The sequence below is a fragment of the Neolamprologus multifasciatus genome, chromosome 16 (genome assembly GCF_963576455.1).
Source record: "Neolamprologus multifasciatus chromosome 16, fNeoMul1.2, whole genome shotgun sequence".
Taxonomy (NCBI): Eukaryota; Metazoa; Chordata; class Actinopteri; order Cichliformes; family Cichlidae; genus Neolamprologus; species Neolamprologus multifasciatus.
In genome coordinates this window covers 23,256,921-23,278,675 of record NC_140454.1, presented here as the reverse complement: position 1 = coordinate 23,278,675, position 21,755 = coordinate 23,256,921, and the positions used below count along the sequence as shown (strand labels likewise).

Sequence of the window (21,755 nt, the reverse complement as noted above, 5' to 3'; positions counted from 1 at the left end):
GCTATTAACTCATTACCCTCTTCCGAAGATACCCACAGTAGCCTGTAATGTCCAGATGTTCTGGTATGTTTGGACTGTGCATCTCAGACTAAAGCTAATTTTTGTGTTTCTGCAAATGAAACTGCAGGTTGTGTGTATCTTTAAGAAGTAGAAAACAGGGAGGCAGACATAGCTGCTAGTCTTTGTGGCTGCAGATGTGGCATCAACAGGCACACACACCCTGATGAGGCCTTCGTTTTTTTTTTTTTACTGTCTCTTCATCTCTTTCACTCCTGTGCAGGCTCAGCCACTGCTCGCAATTTTCTCACCTATACTTCTCTCCTTTCCTTTCCATCTGTCCCTAAGATGTAGTGTGTGTGTGTGTGTGTGTGTGTATTTGTGTTAACGGAGGTGCCACCTGCCACTGCACACCCAAAGTACTGGCAGCCTAATCTAATCTCCCTCCTCCCTCTCTCCCTTCCTCCCTCTTTTTCTCCCCCCACTACTGTTCTTTCCCCTTATCCTCCCTCATCCTTTCAGGTCTCGGATGTTATCCTTTCTTGTGAGCCTCGAACAACATTTCATCTAGCCAGGTGAGCTTCTCAATCTCTCCCCCTTTCTCTTTGTGTTGTCATCTCAGCCTCTGTCTCTTCCTCTCTGTCTCCACCGCATATGCTTTTGGGTGCTGCTGCAAAGATGCTGCGTCACTGTGCCTGTTTCATATGGACACAATGCTGTTTCAGACCAGTAACAGAAAAAAACAAATGTTTTTCTCTTTTGTTCCACTTGTTTCTCCTTTTGAGCCGCCTTGTCATGCTGGGGAATTATTTGTGTACGTGTACCTGAATTTGTGAAGGTATTGTTTTTATGATGAATCCAGCAGTCTGTGAAAGTATAACAACATGCATTGTGTATCTGTCATTTGTTCAGTATGTCTGAGAGCATGTGCCTGAAACAACTGTGTGATTAGTGCTTTGTGTGTGTGTGTGTGTGTGTGTGTGTGTGTGTGTGAGTGTGTGTGTGTGTGTGGACATGTCTAGACGGTCCCCGACAGGCAGTATGACTTTCACGTGGTTAATGTGCAGATTGGAAACGTGCATTATCCCAACTAATGAAGACATTGCAGATTCACTCTGATTGTCAAAAATTACTTCTGCTTTCAAGTGTTGTCAACTGTTATCCAATTGGATGCCACTAATTGAAAAGTTGGAAGAAAAATAAATGATGAAATCACCAACCTCAGCTCTTTTATCTTTTTTATCCAGTTTTGGATGAAGCAGTATAGCTACGGTGGCCCTGAGAGGTCAAATGGACTACTTAGGAAAAAATAAGTAAATAGAAAAATGCTGCAAAAGCCAAAAGATTATGAAAGAAAATGGAAGTGTTTTGGGGGAGATAATAATGCAATGAAACAGCTGTAAACATCACAAGCTAACAGTAGCAAAGCTGAATCAAATAGACATGTGTGTGTATGTGTGTACACACACACACACACACACATACACACATACACACATATGTATGTATATATGAGTAGAAATTGAAGTCAACATTTTGATGTAGTAATTATATCAGTGGTGTAATGAAGCTTCCATACAGTATATCCCAGCTTGTTTAAGTTCACTACCTTTAACTTGACTATTTAACTTTATACTTAAGTAATAACATTTCAGAAGCAACACATCAATATCGGAGATTAATGATTTAACACCACAATACAATACTACAATTTGACCCTATCACACAACAATAGCAACAATGGCAAAGAAGTAATTTCTTAAAGAAATTGTTAAATGTTTAATCCAAATTTTTGTAATTATAAGTATTTTGGCAAAGTAGGTATTCAAATTAAATGTTTAGGGGTTTTATTAGTTTTAAAAATTATTTACATTATTTCTTTCAAAATTGTAAACTTAAAATATGCATTAAAATTCACCAATTCATAGTTTGCTAATTGGTTAAACAGTTAGCATGAAAAACATAGAGAACTATAGTGGAGTCCTAATCCCAGAAAACGTTGGCTGTACTGAACAGTGCTCAGTGATTTTCATCGTTTTAAACATGTTTTTAATGCTCTTTCAATTCACTGCAGTTCTTAGTCTATGATTACTTGTGTTTTTTTCATCTTAGAGGCTATGCTCTAGGACCAAGAACATGACAAGCACAAACAAGTGTAGCCCACATTACTGGATGTACTAACATGTATTTTTTTTTTTACACTGCCCTATGTTTGGCATCTAAAGACTACCAGCACACCAACAAGACACTGTCATGCCAGATACTAACAGCAATAACTCGCTTTGCTCAAGGCTTATCATCACTGTCAGTTACTGTTCAAGACAACCAGCAAATAAAGTTTTTTTTAAAATAAAAAAATGCTAGATAACTGTTATCAAATGATCAAACATCAAAGTGTTCTTATGCAGTGTGTCTTGAAGTTAAATTGATGTATTTTGAATCAGTTTCAAAGATATTAGGAAAAAATACAACTGAAAAAGATGACATAGTTGTTGTTTTTTAAATGGTACACAAACAGAGTCTTTGTTGTCACTGGTCATCAATCGGTTACTGCCACCCTGTCAAATATAGTGAAATTACAGCATTCAGGCCTCTTCTGTTTTTGAACACAGTTTATTTCATTTTTTAAAAATATTAACTTTCCCATCCATAACCCATGATGCCAAAGTGAAAATATGTTTTACATTTGTTATCCAACAAAACCGGCATTATGTGAACCACCTTGGTAGGACTGCTGCCCACTGACCAAAGAAACCCGTGGATATTAAGAGAAGGATAAATGATGCCACATACAGAGAGAGCCTAAACATAATCCTCATCCCGGATTTTTAAAAGTTGTTATTCTACTTTGTACCATGCACCTTGTTATTGTGGGCTATTGAATATACATTAGTGGGAAATTGTTTTTTTTTTTGTCTGTGTAAAATTGAACCTACAATGCAGTCACATTTGTAAAAACAGGGACATTTAAAGCATAAAACCACTGTATGTAACAAACTTGTGAACCTTTGCTCTAAGCAGTTTTCTCCTTACTGACAACACACCAGTGAGACTCATGTTTAATTATTTATTCACTCTAACTGGCTACAGGTGACAATTTTCACTGGCGCCTTTAATGCTGCTGTTTCTACAATATTCATAGCCGTTCAATCAATAATAATCATTCAGCTCCAGGGTCTATGTTAGTGTTTCTCACTTCCTCTTGCACTCTCTTCTAGAAACACACACACACACACCCACACACACACACACACACACACACACACACACACACACACACACACACACAGACACAGAGACAACAATCAGTATGGCTGAGCAGGGTAATGTTTGTCAGTTTCCGTGTATGTTCAAACACAATGAGAACACCTGATGTGAAAACATGCAACCCTTCTGCACGTCTCGCTTTCCCTGCCGTCACCATGAGGGAGAACGTTAGTGGCATTTCCCAGCAGGTCTGTTTGACCTTCTCGCGTTTGTTTAGCTCTACTTTCTCCTTTGCTCCATCACAATTTGGTGGCTAAACCAGAAAGTCAGGCAATCCTTACCAGAGAATGTTTCACTTACATATTATGTTTTATAAGGGAAACATTCTCAGTTGTGTGTCACAAAGTTGAACAACAATATTAAAAACTCGCCCGCATCAGGATTACCACAACAACTGCAGAGATATGGATCAGCATTTGATTGATACAGAGCACAAAAGGTGCTGGAACCTTTATAAAGTCCAGGATTTGGCTTACTAAGGTCTAGGGAACAACCAGCAGTGAACTCACTTAACAAAGGCCACATATGTAATAATGTAAAGCTACATAACATAACATTTGAAAAAGTAATAATGGCCTTTCATTTGATTTTGATGTTAAATTGCTTGTAATTAGTCACTTAGAATCAGCAACCTTAATAGTTATGATAAAGAATTGATGAAGTGTGTAGCAATATGTTGTGAGTGGAGGTTACTGTAGACAGAGAGAGAATGTAATGTTGGTATTGTCAGCCACTGCAGCAGTGACGTAATGGGCCAGACTCCCTCCATTCCTAAGGCTAGACTCTTTTATTTTGTTTCTTTCCTTGTCTACCTCTCCCCTGCATCTTTTCATCTTTTCTTCTCTTCATATCTAATTTACTCATTCTGGATTTCCATTTTTGTGTTCTCAGCTCTCTTTATCTTCATTTCTTTCTTTTGTTGTCATGGTGCTCATCCATATTAACAAGAATTGTTATGAAATGCACATAAATGAAAGGATGAGATATTCTGCACGAAAAAATTTGTGTTTTCTTTGTTTTTGTGCGCTTTGTGGTGCCTTTGTAAATTACTACCAGAACTGTGTTGGTTGCGGTTTTTAGAATCCAGAAAGTTTATATTTGATAGATAGTTGTTTTTATGCTTTATTTTATGGTAACAGTCTGGCCACGAAAGAAAATTGCTTCCTACATGGAAAGACTGGCGTTGAAAGGATCTTGTCTGAACATTTCTAAACATTTTATTTTAGGAGCAAATGACATATTTATCTGCACTACTCTGTGCAGTTTTATGGTCACATAAGTCATATGACATGCTGTTATAATAAACCATGTGTGGTTTAATGGGTCACAGATAAAGTCTTGAAATGTTTGGTCTCTGTCCCAGTAAGAGGAATTGAAACTGTTCACACATCTTTTCAGTCAGAGTCACTGACCTCAAATCTGAGTAAAACTCAATTTAAAGTATTTTTTTTGTTAAATTAGGAAAATGAATGAATCTGCTTCCAATCAGTCATAGCATCAAAAATCACACCCATCCTTCAAATCTAGCTGTCTAAAATGTGATGAATAAGATTTTTTTTTATTTATATGCCATTGTTCAGTAAGATAGAACAACTATATAAGCTTTCTTATTTGTAAGAGGTCACATTGACAGATGGATCTGCATATTTGTGATTTGGCACAGACATTTACACTCAATGCCCTTTCTGATGCAACCCTCAGGGATTTGCACGTCCAATAATTTCACGTAAAATACTTTCCTCCAGGGATCAATAAAGTATTCTGATTCTGATTCAAACCACATGTGTTAGGTTACGCCATGGAGCCACGTTGTTGTTCAGTCAAAACATGTTGATTTTTTTTTTTTTTGATCGGTGTCTACAGTATGATGTTGGTGTGCCTTTTAGGACTGCAAAAAGTTGAATGGTATAGGTAACATGAAAAATTCAGTGTTTAATTTTTTAAAGTCATATTGTCACTTCCGTTTTGAACAGTGGTTGTGCACATCCTTACAATTATATCTAATTAATACATTAGATGTATGTGGATGCTGAGATAACATTTGTTGCTTATTGAATTACCTGAAAATGTTGTTGTCTTGCCACCTGACGCCAGTACTTCTAATTAACTCTTGAAAATAAAGCAAATAGGTATTGTGTTTGAATTCAGGCTTTAAAGCAGATATTATATATATATGACAGCATTACAGTCAAGACAGATTGAATGGGCTAAAAGAGCTCTCCATTTAATGAAATACATACAATTTTTTTTCATGGGGGGGAATAATTAAAAGAGCTTTTTTTCTTTTATAGTCACCTTAGTTAACGTGTGCTCTTTTAGACTGTTTAATGAATAGATGCTGAAATCACAAAAAGAAAATTCATGTATCTGTTATGGAATGGCTGCGTGCAGGCAGGAGAAGGACCCAAAGTGCAGACTCCGGAGACAGAAAGTAACTCAAAACAGCTTTAATGTTAAACTCAAAAAGGTAACAAAACTGAGTATCCAAAACTAAACTTACACGAACAGACTGAAAAAACACACAGCTAAATAAACGGTAGATCGCGACAATGACAAACTGAAACACAGGGCTTAAATACATAGAGGGAGCAATCAGGGAATGGACAACAGGAGGGAAACACAGCTGGGGCAAATCAGAACTGACGAGACAAGGAAGCGTAAACTGAACACACTGAGATAAGACAGAGACCTTCAAAGTAAAACAGGAAACACATAACACAGACTGAACAAAAGACACAGACTCACATGCAGGCACTACAACAGAGGGAACAGAGATGTGGGACCAGGGCAGAGACAGACACCGACTGGACACGGGGATATAGCGGACAGGGGAGACAGCAACTAAGGATTACACAGAGACAAACCATAAGACATGACTCTAACGAAAACCCAAAGACTAGAAATTATAAATAATATAATAAACTCAAAAACCCTGGTTCAACGACCCAGGCACCCTAACAGTATCAAGTCATACACTTTGCATTGAATGACAGTTATCATTAAACTGGATTGTCTGATGGAAAATGAATGAAAAAAAAAAGAATTTATAATTGAAAAAACCTTATATGTTACACCATCTCATTCACTTATTTACATGAAAATAAAACATAAATCTCTTATTAATTACACATTTTTACTCTAATAACACTGAAGTTGTGCTGTCATTGTAGCCAATAATGTCAGCTGGTGTCAAAGAAGATAAAATCTTTTTCTGTGCTGGCAGTTGTTCGTTGTGTTTGTTGTCTTAATTTTTGCAGTGTTATCGATGCTGTAGTTCGGGTATGTGCATGCACACACACACACCTTTAAATGAACAGAGAAATTCATACATTCCCATTAGGCCACAGCACCCGCTATTTCTGAGGGGGAGCAGGTTAATGAGGAGAGGGATGATAAATGAGGGGCTAATGTAGAAGAATAATCACTATGTTCAGTTTAAGCTCTGGGAAATTTCTGTTAAATAGCACAGATTTTTCATTTTAGATATCAATTACATATATATGCATATGTTGCTTTTCTCAATCTGCCATCCCAGCACAGTAAGGTAGCTGGACATATCCATCCAGCTATCCATTCATCTCATACAACTTACCACAAATTCTAGATGTCCTGTCTTAAACGAACCACCTCAAATGGCTCATATTCAGTAGATTTTGAGGCCTTCTGAGCATCATTTCCATTGAGCTGAATTAACTTTAGGGTTATTTCTCAAAAATAAAATGTGAGCCTCCTCTGGAAATGTTGCAGGATCATAAAAATGATTTGATCGCAATCTTTGCAAGAGAGGTGAAGAAACTTTAATCAAGATTGAGGTGATGGACCAACTAACTTTGTCACTTCTTGAGTTTTTTGAGGTTTCATAGATTATACACAGGTTGCACCATACCTACACAATACACATAGGTCTACTTTGATACTGTACTCTATAAGAGTTGTTCTGCAGAATCATACAGGCAGGAGTAAAGACCTTAACCTGCAGAACATACACTCATTAAATATTAAAGCTTTACATAACCATACGATTCACAATCGAACCTACTGGGGGCCAATTTTAAAGTATTACTGAATAATCCAAGACTCAGAAGATTTTTTTTCCTGAAAGCCCTTGCAGCATCAGCACATACATTTTGACTCCTCGCCCCAGTCCATTCACAATAAATGAGATTCTTGCATTTTCAAAGCAGGAAGCAGCAAGCTTGGTCAGTTGAAACACACACATACACACACATGCATACGCACAAACATAACCCCTTACAGACTGCACAAAATATGGGCTGACAGGTAGCTGCTGGATGTGCAGTCCCAGGAGACAGAACAAAGCACTTTCATTGTGTGTGTATGCTTAATCAGTATGTGTGTATTTGCAGGATCAGAATGTGTGATCATTCTCTTTGTATGTGCGTTTCTGTGTGTGTGTGTGTGTGTGTGTGTGTGTGTGTGTGTGTGTGTGTGTGTGTGTGTGTGTGTGTGTGTGTGTGTGTTATAGGTACAAGGTTACATAAGAAGGAAGCTAAAGTGACCTTCACTGAGAGGAAAGAAAGTAGCTTAAAGGGATGAGTCCAAAACTCTCATGGGCTCACTCTATAAAGTGCGTATTTGTGTGTGTATGTAGAAGACTGTGTATGCTGGAGGTGTACACAAGTAGGTTATGGGTTGGTCACAGGCAGTTGTCATTTGTGGATCAGAGAGAAACATCTATTAGAAAGTAACACAGCTACGATCAACAACACACAGAACAGATAGGGCGATAGATAGATAGGCGATAGGGTGTGATGGAGGCCAGTGATCCACTGTGGCTGTTGGCGCTGCGCTTCCACAGGCCCCACAGGTTTAGAGACTTATTCCCGTTAACGACAGCAAGGAAGTAAGACTAACAGCGATTTTACTTGCTAGCAAGGGAGGCTGGTCGGAACCAGGCTCTTGGAGCTAAACGCTCCTCACCTGTCTCCTAGCCAACTCCAAATAAACAGCCTTCCTTGCTGCCTTTTTATTGAAAACAGTTACAGTACACACAAGCACCACCAATTGTAAAAACCCCCCTATGGTCACAAAAGATAAGGTACTGTGTGTGCACGTGTAAGCACGTGTGTGTATGTGTGTGTTTAAATGTGTGTGTGTTTGTGTTTGGGGGTGCGTTTGTGTGACCTCCTGCTTACCAAAAGGATCATAAAAGCAGGAAGCTTATTAAACAAGAAAACAGAACCCTCACATAGATTTGCCTATTATAAAATACTATAGCCTCCCCCACCAACAAACTGGCATGAGAGTTGGTCAGAAACAAAGGAATGTCTCCGATCCGATCCTACAGTTTGAACTAAGACTTACAAATTTTAGTAACACAATGACAACCTTTAACAATTTGACTCCAACAGTGGCGACCCCTAAAGCGAACTGAAAGAAGAAGTGGAACAACTGAAGAATTGCATTACCACTATTTATTATTCCAGTATTGAGCCTCACATTTTTAAGAATTTAAAAGTAAGCCTGGATTTATTTGTGATAGAAAGTAGTGCAATTGCAGGTTTTGGGGCCAGTGTGACTCAGGAGGTACTAATCATGACAGTTGGTGGTTTGATGCCTGGCTTGCCAAGTCCACAAAGTATCCTTAAGCAAGATGCTGAACCCCATGGAAGCGTACGCATGAATGGTTAGACTAAACACTCAAATAAAAATGCTGAATGAATGGGTGAATTAGACTTATTCTAGAAAGCTTTGAGTGCTCAGCTAGAATAGAAAAGTGCTGTATAAGTACCACACATAAGTACCAGAACTATTTTCCTCAACTTAGAGTAAAGAATGAGTGGGTTAGAAATGAATTGGAACTTTTAGATAGAGGCTTGGAACGCTGATTTCAGAGAGGACAGACAATGAGCTTGTTGTTATCAACCATTTATTTAATGGAAATGGGTTAAGGCTTTTCTTCCATCTCTAACCCAACTTTAAAAAAAGCACTAACAAATGAGACAATATGTAAAAAGGTTTATTTGTGGATTAGAGTCAGGTCTGTTTAGAAATCAGACCTTTCTTAGAGGGCAGGGCAGTAAGGTCAATAAATAAATAAATTAATTAATTAATTCTCTATTTTCCAGAAGCTAAAGATTATTATCAAAGGAATGTATGTGACAGTACCACAAGAGATGTTATTATCTTTAGAAAGAATGATAGAGAGTTGAAGAGTGGTAATGGGGACTCACTTTTATTCTTAAACCTTTTATTTTGAAATTCTTTGTTGTATCCGTTGTAAAGTAAATCCAGTGATGCTGGTTACAGTGATGGTATTCCATCTACAACATACACCATATGTAATTTACTGTTATCATGTTATACCCTGAAGTGGAGTGATGTAACACATATTCTGTTATGTTTATGTGTGAAATACGATTATAGAGAATGGAAAAGCCAGTTTGTGGATTGGAAACACAGATTTAAGTGCCTTTGTTAGTAAAAGGAGGAAATCCCTTTACAGCTTTTTTTTTTAAAGTGATCTTTGAAAAAAATCACAGACTACTACAAAAAAAATTGAAAACAACAATAAAAGATCTCTTTTTTCATTCTAATCATTGGTCAGTTGGTGCTTTGCACTCAAAAATCTATTGTACAGTACAAAAGGGGGAAAAGGACAACCCCAGTGGTGTAAACACCATGGTGTGATTTGGACCTTTGATGCTTGGCAAACACTATAACAATTTAATGGACTAATTGGTGAGTGTGGCTGCCAGAGACTGGCAGTGTCTCCAGAGCTTCACCAGACCTGGTTCTGGCTTCTCTTTGTTGTCTGAAGCTGTGTCACCACAGTTCAAAATCATACCTACCCCAGTCTTACACCAATGGTTTGTCTTATTCATTTTTTGTTTTGTTTTGTTTTGTTTTTTTTTTTGTCTCACTGTTAATGAGTTATTTCACTTCAAGGCATTTCATTTGCATTTTTATTAGAAACTCTTGACCATACATAATTGAAGCTAGATGGGTTGATCATGTAGGGCAGCAGGGTACATCTTGCAATAAGAATCTGTTTATACAGGCTATACACTTAGTAGTTCACTTTTAATAGTTATCGTGTCATGTACATTTGCTAATGGTGTATTGTTGTTTTTTTTAAGCAATTGAAAAGACTTTTAAACTATACAAAAAGACGTAAGCTGAGGGGTAAGAGTGCATACCACATGGCTGCAGACGCCATCAGCTGAGTGTCCCAGTTGAATCTTGCTTCTGCACTTTTCCTGTATCTTTAACTGTGTAAATGAATATTTGCACAGAGAACACAAAGGCTTGTCCAAGGTCATTGTTTGAGGTGTGTCCCTTAGCTGCTGAGCTGAGGCACAAATAAAAAATGTGTTGCCTGCTTTTTGTAAGTGTTGTTTTCATATCTTTGAGGCTTTGACTCTCTTAGCCGAAGGACGTCACTGATTTCAGTTCGGTCACTCTACATACTACATGCATTATGTAGAAAATGTATGAACTAGTAAATTTAAAAAATACACTAATACATTACTATTTCATTAACTTTGTGAGATTTTACTGGGTGTTGCTGTACATGAAACAGGTATTCAATAGAAGACCCTTACTAGACCCTCTTTTTCAGTATATCCCATCCTTCTGTTGTACAGTTAATTTGTTTGTGGGTTTTTTTGTGTCTATGTTTTGTGCCATCTTTAGTCATCACGTTTCTGATAAGTGCAATCGGCAAATTTACAGAATTAATTTAATGTGTCTGAGTATGAAAAATTTTACAGCAAATTCAGTTAAACTGAAAAAATAAAGTAAATAGCGAAATATGAAAATAATGCAGGAGGTCTGCTGCACTGCTTGTAGGCTTTTGAATCAAATCTAAGTTTTGTTTAGTAATTTTACCAACTTCCAAGCCTTTTTAGTAAATTGTGACACTACCTGCCATTCCCCATGTTTTACATGTTACAGACATACTACCATACTGTTTACTATGCCTATATATTTAATATTGGCTTCAGTACCAGGCTGTATATATATTTTTTCCATATTGTAAACAAATATTTTTAAAAAGCCACAAATATCAATAACACCTTCACCTTGTGGCTATATTCTCACAACCAAACTGAATTGCAGTTTAGAAAAAGAAAAAAAATGCCTATTTGTCACAATGGAGTTAATGAAAGCACCGATCACTGCAATGTTTTGTTTTGGGGTTTTTTTTGTCAGATGAGATGTCTTTCTGCCATTACAATATTGGTTCTACCCTCAACATGTTCATGCATTAGCTGATTGCTTTGCATTATTTACCAAAGTAATTATCAGCACAGTTTGAGTGTGCATAGAGGCTAAGACAGTCATGCAAGCTGATGGTGCTATTTAAATTGCAGGGGGTTAATTTAATTATATACTGGGGAAAAAAAGGATGTAAAAAAAATTGGGGCACTATTAAGGACAACAGGCTACCAATAGAGATGTATCTACAGTTTTACCAGTTCTATAAATAGATTAAGATGTTAATATCACTGATTTATATTTGCTTAAAAGCACTTGCTTGATCATTGTCATATATGATGCTTATGATTTAGGTTTCCATCTGTTTTGCATTCAAAATGCCAATCATTGAGAGGAAATATACAGTACTTTAAAGTATAGTAATATACAATAAAAAGAAATGCTGAATTGCTTTGTACATAACAGTCATTGGATTTGCTGGATTTGCTTTTTTGTTTGCAGTAATGCTGTAATCAGAACTAGTGATAGTTGTGATAAAAAGGAAAAGAAATTGCAGGGAGCTGTAGTTATGCCCATTTGTAGATATATTATTAAGGCAAAGCTGTGGGTAGAAGTGTTGTACATTTGTGTAGCTTCCTTAAGAAATTGAAAAAAACCTTTTAAGATTTTACACACAGTATTGCATTCTAAAGTTCATTTTGAAATTGAAAACATTCTCACAAATGCAGCCTCATAATTATAATAACTCATAATGACAGATAGATTTGGTTAGTTTTTGTTAGATTTGTTTTCTGAAAACTACATATTCAATGTACTACATACTTACTACTTTCTAAATCAGTGCATTTTCTGCCCCCCCCCCCCCCCCCCCCCAAAAAAAAAAAAAAAAAAACCCCAAAAAACAAAACAAAAAACAAAACAAACAAACTCATGCATTTTGTTGGCTGTATACTTTAGTTTGCTGTAATTGCTAAGAGCTGAAAAGTCAACTGAGCTCCAGGCGAGTACAGTTTGCAGTTTTCATTGATGATCTGCCTTCCTTCTGACAAATCTCCCTGTGTCCGCTGTCGAAAATAGGACCAGCTTATTCCTTTTTATCCAGGAGTTCCACATACAGAATGATTTAGCCTTTGCCCAGAGATGCCCTGTAAAATATAGCTACATATTTAGCTAGAATATAAAGTAATAGCTAATAGCTAAAAGTTTAGAGTGTGACTGTTTTTGAGGTTGTGGACAGGTGTCTTTTATACTGATAACAAGTTCAAACAGGTGCCATTAATACAGGTAACAAGTGGAGGACAGAGGAGCCTCTTACAGAAGTTCGTTACAGGTCTAGTTACAGGTCTGTGAGAGCCAGAAATCTTGCTTGTTTGTAGGTGACCAAATACTTTGCAAAGTTCTTTAAAAATCTGTGAATGTGAATTTGTGGATTTTTTCCCCTAATTTTGTCTCTCACAGTTGAGGTATACATATGATGAAAATTACAGGCCTCTCTCAACTTTTTAAGTGGGAGAGCTTGCACAGTTGGTGGCTGACTAAATACTTTTTGTCCTACTGTACATTGCAGAGCAATATCCTATAAACATACAAGTTTGCATCCAGATATGCTTTTCATTTTTAAGGAATTTTCAAAAAGAAAAAGCTCACTTTGAGATTGTGGGCTGAGTGTAGATTAAAAAGGGTAATTTTACTGATTTTATAATTACATGGAAAAAGTATTTAAAAGTGAATGTACTTTAGAAGCATTTTTGTTCTTGCCCACTGTGATGATTAATAATTTCACCACATCACTATGTATCCATCTGGGTTTAGTACACAAACAAACTGTAGTAGTTTATATGCAAATTATTTCTGCAATGAATGTTCAGTGATTAAGCCGTTTACTCTGTTTGTTATGCATCATTTATATGAATAGAATGTGTCTAATGCAGCAGCTCTAAAATAAAAACCTCCTTTGTGTCAAGTTTGTAAGTCTGTAAGCTGCTTTTGCAAGATCTCGTTTAAACCATGTGGACATTTTGGAAGCTGGAGTTGCTGTTACTGCTCAGTTACATTGCATGAGTTAAACACAGGTGTGGGAAAATAGTAGAAATATCTGTGTTTCTATGCTTGGATGTGGTATTGTCCTAGTTTTGACTATTACTGTGGCAACTTGGTGATCAATATCAATACATCATGTCATATCATGTCACACACAAACATATTTTATTTTTTGGGACAGTCAAATAATTCTAAGAACAAAGAAAACATTCATAACTGCAGACAAATAGAGGCTTATGTAATTCAAATAAGTACTGATCTTGTTTTTCTTAACTTACAGGTGCAACAAAAGGGCCTGTCGCACTTGGCTTTCTCTATTCTTCTGACAATCTCTACGTCAGTCTTTTGATAGTGGGAGAGAAGACAGTTTCTCTGGATCCAGCCTGACTCCTACTCCAAAGTTCCAGCCCACCTAATCAGGTAATGACTCTGCCGTATGTGTAAACAAACATAATGCCAGAAAAAAATAGTATGCATAGAAAGATATGCGTGCAGTAAGACCCAGGCTCCTGGTTCTGTTCTGGAACTGTCAAAATCATTGCTGTCGGTATGATAATGATTAAAAAGTAAATTGTTACTTTGAAACAACTCACCAAATCTAAACGAATTAAGCCCAAACCAGCCAAACCTCATCTACTATCGTGCTAAGCCTGTTCAGAATCAAATTCATCTATTCAAACATACAAGATGAATAACTGTCAAAAAGAGGAAAAAGAAACATTTACAACAAGAGAGAGCTGGAGAGAAAGAATGCCTGTTACCTCCACAGATGAAATGGGTGTGTGGGTGGATGTACATGTGAGTGCAGGCTGCTAGGAGCTATGAGTGGGAAGTGGGTACTGAGTGGGAAGAGAAGAGCTGCTTTAGTGAGACAATCAGCATCAAGACCCACTGAAAAGCAGTCACGCTTTCATGGCTTTTCTTTGTTTTCTGTGTTCCAGGTAGTGAGGTTGGCTATGGATGATTGGTAAAAGTGTCTGTCTGTATGGAGCATGTGTGTATGCATCGGGGTCAGCTGATGGTGTGTCCCATTATTTCTCACATAATCATGATGTAGTTTTATAGAAGACTCCATAGAAACAGGATAAAATAGACTCATTGGACAAAAAAAAAATTGTTTAAAAGTGACAGTAAGCCTCAAGAACTCATGTAAATGGACCTGCTGCTTTATTTTGGTTTTGGCTGGTTTATGCCACAATATGATTCACATATATTGTGTAAACAACAAAAACAAAATGCTTATGTGCACGTATGACAGGCACTATTTTGGAGTATTTCTAGTGGAAAGGGACGCTGCATATGTATACATATTCACTTTTTATATATTGCGCATTTAAGCATTTGTATCCAGTAGTAATGACGACATTGTTGTTGTTTATATAGAGAAGTATTATTTAATGCTGTTCAACATGTTTTTTTTTGCTTGTGCGCCAAAAATCACGAATCACAAAAATCCTCAGATGTAAAGTCTTTGCTGCAGCATTTAGTCTGCACCTACAAAAGCCTACAAAACGTCAGGTGCTGTAATAAGGTCTTAAAAGCCTGGTAGAGCTGACATAAGATAGGTCTCTTTTTAGGTTTTAGAAAAAAAGGCATTATTAAGAAGAAAAAAAAACACAGTGCTGATGAATTTTAACATTTCGGTTACTTTTGTGAGTTTTCTACAACTTTTACAACAATTATTCCCCAAATCTGAAAGTACTACCTTGATGCATTTTTATGCATCATTAGAAGCTTTTACTTAGGAAATTGTGAATAAAACTGTGTTACCCATGCTAAAGTATAGCCAGCTGTGTGACTGCCAAGTGTACTCTGCCATATAAAATACTTCTAAAGGTACAGTTATAAACTCTGGGAAAGCTGAGAGTTAGATGAGAGGATTCACCAGTTGCCAGTTTGTCTGAAGACTGAAAAATCCGGAAACAGCTACGTTTGCTCAAGTGGTGACCTGCAGTTACCGTATTCCTTTGAAGAGCTACTTGACGCTGGCTTCAAAAGTTAGCCAGTCTCGACAGACTTTAATGTTAAATTGCCTAGCTTCATTCATAAAATTCACATGTTTGTAATATGATACAAAAACAGTTTTAGGTTTTTTTAAGGACTTGATTTTAAGTGTAGATACTTTATATTGACAAGTGTGCCAACATATGTAGCTGCATCCTGTACTGTCCACTAGGATTCACCTAGTGCACCTATTTCAGCAGTATTTGTGGTATTGGTGCTCTTTGGTGGATGTTGCTGCAGATGGCTGACCCTCCCTGAGCCTGTTCTGCCTGAAGTTTCTTCCTGTTAAAAGGGAGTTTTTTCTTCCCACTGTTACCAAGTGCTTCCTCACAGTGAGTCATCTGATTGTTGGGGTATCCTCTGTATTATTATAGCGTCTTACAATATAAAGCCCCTTGAGGGGACTGTTGTTGTGATTTGGCACTATGTAAATAAAATTGAATCAAATTGAATTCTATCGATGCAGCTTGCTATTATTAGCTAATAACTTAGTGTTTTATATTCCTGAATCCCATAATCAAGACTGCAAATGACATGACATGACAGCTAAACCAGAAGCATCAAAATATAGGGATCACAATCCAGTGGGCAATCTTTCAACAAAAAAGTTATGTCTCATCTGTCAAGTATCAAAATCTCCTGTTTTATATGGAGTTATGAGTGGGAGCAGTTTCCAAGGATTTACTGGTCGTAGCCAAGAAGTAATCTGGCACATAACCCCCTACCAATGAATTGCTTTTGTGATAAGTTTTGTTTTTGTTATATATATATATATATTTATTAGGGGTGCAACGATACACAAAATTCATGGTTCGGTTCGATATTTTAGCGTCACGGTTCGATATTTTTTCGATACAAAAAAAAATGTTCATGCTTTTTTAATTTGTCATTTATTAAAATTATAAATATATATTTTAACTCAAAAGTACAGTTTTTAAATTTAATGTTGCTGAAACAACAAAGTAATAAAAAAATAAATCTCTCTGATCGAGAAATCACTCATCTTTGGAAAAGAGAGTTTATTACAGAGAAATGGCTCTTTCCAAAATAAAAGCTATGCTATACGCTTCTTCTGGGCTATATTCTCAGCAGCATATTAAACATATCAGGTCCCCATAAGGAGAATCATGTGCTAACGGCTGTCTAAATGACTTGGGTAAAGTTTGTAGCGTGCGTGCTTGTTGTTTTTGTCTGCTTCCACTTGTCTTTGCACTAGGATGATGTCGGCGTAAATGTGCTATCATATTCGTTGTGTTCCCACTAGTGCTGTCAGCGTTAATCTCATTCAAATGACGTTAACGCCACAACACGGCAAATCTCCGTTAACGAGCTACCGCGGATCGCCCCGTGCGTGGGGCTGGACAGCCAACATGTTAACGAGCTAACTGCGCTAACACACTAGTTCCCACCAATGTAATTGAGCATTGCGTGGCACATCCGACATACTGTTTTGCTTTTGTCCATGACCCGCTTACCTTCAGGGTCATACGTCACATGAAAACCAAAATAGTAGATCTGAATGAGGGTGGGGGAGATTCAATTTGCCATGTTGCAACAGAGAGCTTAACTTCTGTCTTGCTAGCTTGCCCTGCGCTCAGTGAATCTGCGTTCGACTACTCCGCCTAGGCTGCATTGTCGGCGCAGATCCACTGAACGCTCAACACAGACAGCATCGTCAGAAGAAAAGCTGATAAAATAAATTAAAAATTTTGTATTGTTCGATACATATGCGTACCGAACCGAAAGCACTGAATCGAACGGTTCAATATCGATACGAGTATTGTTGTACCCCTAATAAATATATGTATATGTATATATATGTATATAGGGGCAGTGTCACTTTCAACTAACTTGCTGTAAAAAATGCTAGTTTTATATTATATTGATTTCCCCTCATATCAGACTATTGGTTGAACAACTATGTGTATGATCTCGCTCTCTAATAACTGCGCGCTTAACACGTCTACTTGCATTCGACCTTGAACATGCAACATAAAAGAGCGCACATACTTGGGGACACAAGAGCTTGAATCCCTAGCCTCTCTTGCTCTCGGGCTTCTGCAGCTAGATGGCCCTCAGAGGAGAGCCCTGCAATGCAGCATCTGTGTGACTCACACATGCACGGACACACGCGCGCACACACACACAGCGAGATGGCAGCATGTAAAAGTGCTCAGATCGTAGGAGGGAAATGAGGTGGTAGAGAGAGCACAGTGAGGAGAAAGATGAAGCCTGATGAAAGGTGGAGGAGAATGAGTAGGAGGAACATTGAGTGTAGGAGGTGGAGGAAGGTGAACAGGAAGAAAAATAACAGGTAGGAAGAAAATTTCTAAGTGGAAGGATGATAAGAAACCAGACAAAAGAAGAAGAAGCAGATAAGAGCCATGGAAATGACAAATGGACTATTTAATTAGCTCGATGATTACATTGTCAGGAATGAATCTTTATGGCTGATGTAGAGAGTTCATCACTCTCACTTCATCTATTTAAGCTGGACTCACATTGTGATTCACACTTGGAGAATAATTGTCTTGAAACAAATGAAAATAAACTAGAATATTTCCACAGCTTCCAAGTTTATCTTCAACATGCCTCTGATTGGTGCATTAGATTTTGCTTTAACTAATTGCTGTTTTCATAGTCAAGCATTATTATACAGGAACAGCCTGTAATTAGTGCTGAAACTACTCATAATTTGCTGAGCAAATATAATTCATATTAGTTTATAAAAACTCCCAAATAATAAATACATAACGATACTCAGCAGTAATCCCATTAGTAGTTTTGAACTCACCAAGCGCTATTTTTATAATGGGCAGGTGATAGTGGAGATGGACAGGAGCAGAGCCTTTCAGCCTCTGGGAGAACATGCAGTTTCACTTTACTGAGCTGTTTTTGCAATGTGACAAGTGACAAGTGCATTTAAGTATGAATTACAATTCAAAAATTATGTTATTCCTCTGAATGGATTATATTTATGTTTTACCCACACAGCACGCTTACTGTTTTTGAGGCCGTGAGGATGCCCGTATGGAGCAAGTTTTGAATCAAGAATGTGTATTTGTGTTTTGACTCTCAGTTATAATAGTGTGCACAGTAGGCTATATTTTTCTTTTTTCTGCCTGTCTTGTATTGGTTGTGCCTCACAGGACAAATATGCATAGAAAATGTGACAGTGACTGTTAATTATTGTTAATATGCCCTATAGCTGGAGACTGGAGCCCAGATCTCCAACACTGTAGCTCAGTGAAAGTCAGTCAGACACTGTTTAAACTGTACTCCTTTACAGTGTAAATGTGCATGTTTCTGTGAATGTGAATTATGTGTTTCTTTATTTTTTTTTTCATGTAGGAAGCAAATAAAAACTGGCTCCAGGCTTTGAATCCTCTGACTTTATAATGATTGGCTTTTATTGTCAGCAGAAACAGCAGTTAATAACATAAGAAGGCAACCCCAATATTTGCTTTACTTACATGGCACCCACTGTCCCTCCTCTGAATAACCTCTTTCCCAAGAAACAGTTTTTAAATTAGATGGGGGAGTCAGGGGACGAAAAGTACCCTGAATGGTTTATTCTGAGGACACACAGAGGAAAATTGGCCCCTTTCAAGCTTTCTGATTTAAAAAATGTAAAACAACCCACTGCTTTCCAGTAATACTTTAGCTAGAGCTCTGTGCATAAACAGCTCAAGATATTTACTGGATTAATTTCAACATCTCACATCAGTGGTGTTGTGGAAAAAAACAGCTTGTCACTGTTGATTCATTCCTTTTTAATAATCATTAGACGTAGGTGAAGGGAGCAGAGAGGAGTAAAATATCAACCTCAAAATTGCTTTGAGGCTGAATAACAATGTCAGCACGTGGAAGGCTGAAACAGGAGATATACGCCTTAATTTGACATTATGAAGTAGATATCAATTATGGATGTGCAGTGAAAAAAATCTAGATATGAATCAAAAACTGCAGATATACACATTGTGCATGTTTACAGATTACATAACGACCACTTTGATGGTTTTGTTTTGTTTTGATTTCTGTCTGAATATCCTTTTGTTGCTGGTGTTTTCCTTTAAAATATTAACACTGCTGTGATACATATGTTCACTTAGTTTATAGCTGGCACTTATGTGACAACACATCTCACAGGTGATCTGAAGTAAAAAATTACTTTCTACAGGATAAGCAAAACGATGCAGTACTGAAAAAAAATAAAAATCTGCATTCATAGTAACGCTCAAAGTATACAACTCTGCAGACTGACAACCGTATCATGAAGTCATCACAATCAATGCTAGACTACCAAGAAGCACTCACCTATAAACATCTTAGTAATCTAATGATCATCAATATCACAACAAGGAACTTTTTACACTGCCAAAGGGGCAGATAATCCAAAAAAGTAAAATATTTAGTCCTGAAAATTTACTTTTTTACTTTCACTTTAATTTTTTTTCCAAGTCATATTGTTTTTCCCTTTTGTGAACATATTTACTTCAACCTTTGGGTGACAATGTGGCGTTGAGAGCATTTTAAGCATTAATTGTCAGCACTTAGACTCTCAAATATATCAGGCATCTGTTTGCAACTGAATTTTCAGAAAAAGCATCCTACTGTGTTTAAACTATATTCACTGTAAATTGCGTCTACTGCACAGCAATTTTAATGCTTTAAAAAAGAGTCTAAAGCTTTAAATTACTTTAGAGCTTGGATCGATCTTTTAAATTAATTTGACTGGATGGTGTGAGGTCTCTGTTTACAAATACGTCAGAACATGATTTCAAAAGTGGCTGCACAACAACATTCAATATTTAGTATTTACTGCTGTTTACACTTAGCTAGATTAATGCGATGGTGTTGTGTTTAGTATGTTGCTTCTTTTTTTTTTTTGCTTGTTTTCTATTCTTTTTCTCTCAACAGGTGATCCAGGAGATATTTTTTTCCCTTTCTCACTGTCCCTCTCCCCCCTTCTGTTTTTCTTTTCCTTCCTCTTTCTTTCTCCCTTTCCTATCCCTCACTCATGTCTGTCCCGTCTGTAACAACTGAAAATAAAATAAATAATAAAAACAAAGGTCGATCAAATGTACCAATACGGCAATGACATGATGATCCATTTGGCAAAATAAATCCATTGGGTAGCCTTGTTGGTCTTCAGACAACAATTCTGACGGCTAAAGAACCAAATGGGACAGGCAAAAAAAAAAAAAAAAAAAAAGTGGCTGTCACCTTCAACCTTTTACATAAGGATCACTCTGAATGCTTGTGAAAATTGTCTTAAATGTTACAGCGTAATGACAGAAAAGCCAAGTTCATTTTTGTTTGTCTACAAAAAGATCTTTTCTAATGTTTAAAAAAAATGTCAGCCAATGCTTGTGTGTGTATTAATATTACAACAAAGAACTAAGGCAACGTTTATAACACAGTAATAGAAAAAATGTACTATAAATTAATTAATGGCTGTAGTGTTTGGGTTATTTTATAGACTCTTGAAACCTTAAACAAACTGTTTTTGCCTAACAGGCTACAAAATACTATATAGTAACATGAAAGTGCTGCAAGCTACCATCCTAACTATCCACTTGCAGCATTGCCCTGCTCCGTTTGTCTGTTCACTATTCAACTCCATTCTTCTCCAGGGCAGAGAGAGTGCCTATCAGGATCAACCAGCCCACTGGAAAAGTGCCACAGGCTTTTTGCCAAGCGCAACAGACCTACTGTCTACTAAGACACCCAGCGTCTAACTATATCATATCACAATCATACCAGAGTTGGTATTTTAAACTGAGCACAGCATTATTTAGTATTTTTTGTAATGTAATTTTTCTATGCATTCCATTTGATCTTATCTTCTTACTACCCGCTAAACCTCCAACCAGTTTTTTGTTTTGTTTTATAATATTGAGTGAATACAAATGGTGTTAACTAGATTTAGTGAGATGCTGAAATTAAGAAGAAAGATGGAGTTTCACATTAGGTGTGGTAATATATTATAATTTCCTCATTTGTTTTATTTGGAGTTTAACCCAGAAGGTGGCGCTGTTTTATTTATACAGCACACCGTTGTGCAAAAGTATGCAGAGCACACTTATTGCTACCATCATCATCAACAGCTCAACAGACCTCCAAAGAAGGCAGGGCAAATGTCCCTCGCCCTCTTGTGAACCACCACTGACACCATGCGCCTGGCCACCAGTCAGTTGTATCTGGAAAATTTCCACTGAGCTGAATGTGACCTTCATCATCAAACAGACAGTATGTAGACATGG

At 37.1% G+C, this 21,755-nt stretch overlaps 1 protein-coding gene across 2 annotated transcripts in view; it reads left to right on the top strand.

Moving 5' to 3' along the window:
* Positions 1–21,755, top strand: part of map2 (microtubule-associated protein 2) — a 105,972-nt gene that overhangs the window by 37,410 nt on the left and 46,807 nt on the right. For both annotated transcript variants that reach the window (XM_085136369.1, XM_085136363.1), the window contains exons 2-3: positions 520–572; positions 13,766–13,905. The gene's annotated coding sequence lies outside the window, so the exon portion shown is untranslated. The remainder of the gene's footprint in view (positions 1–519; positions 573–13,765; positions 13,906–21,755) is intronic.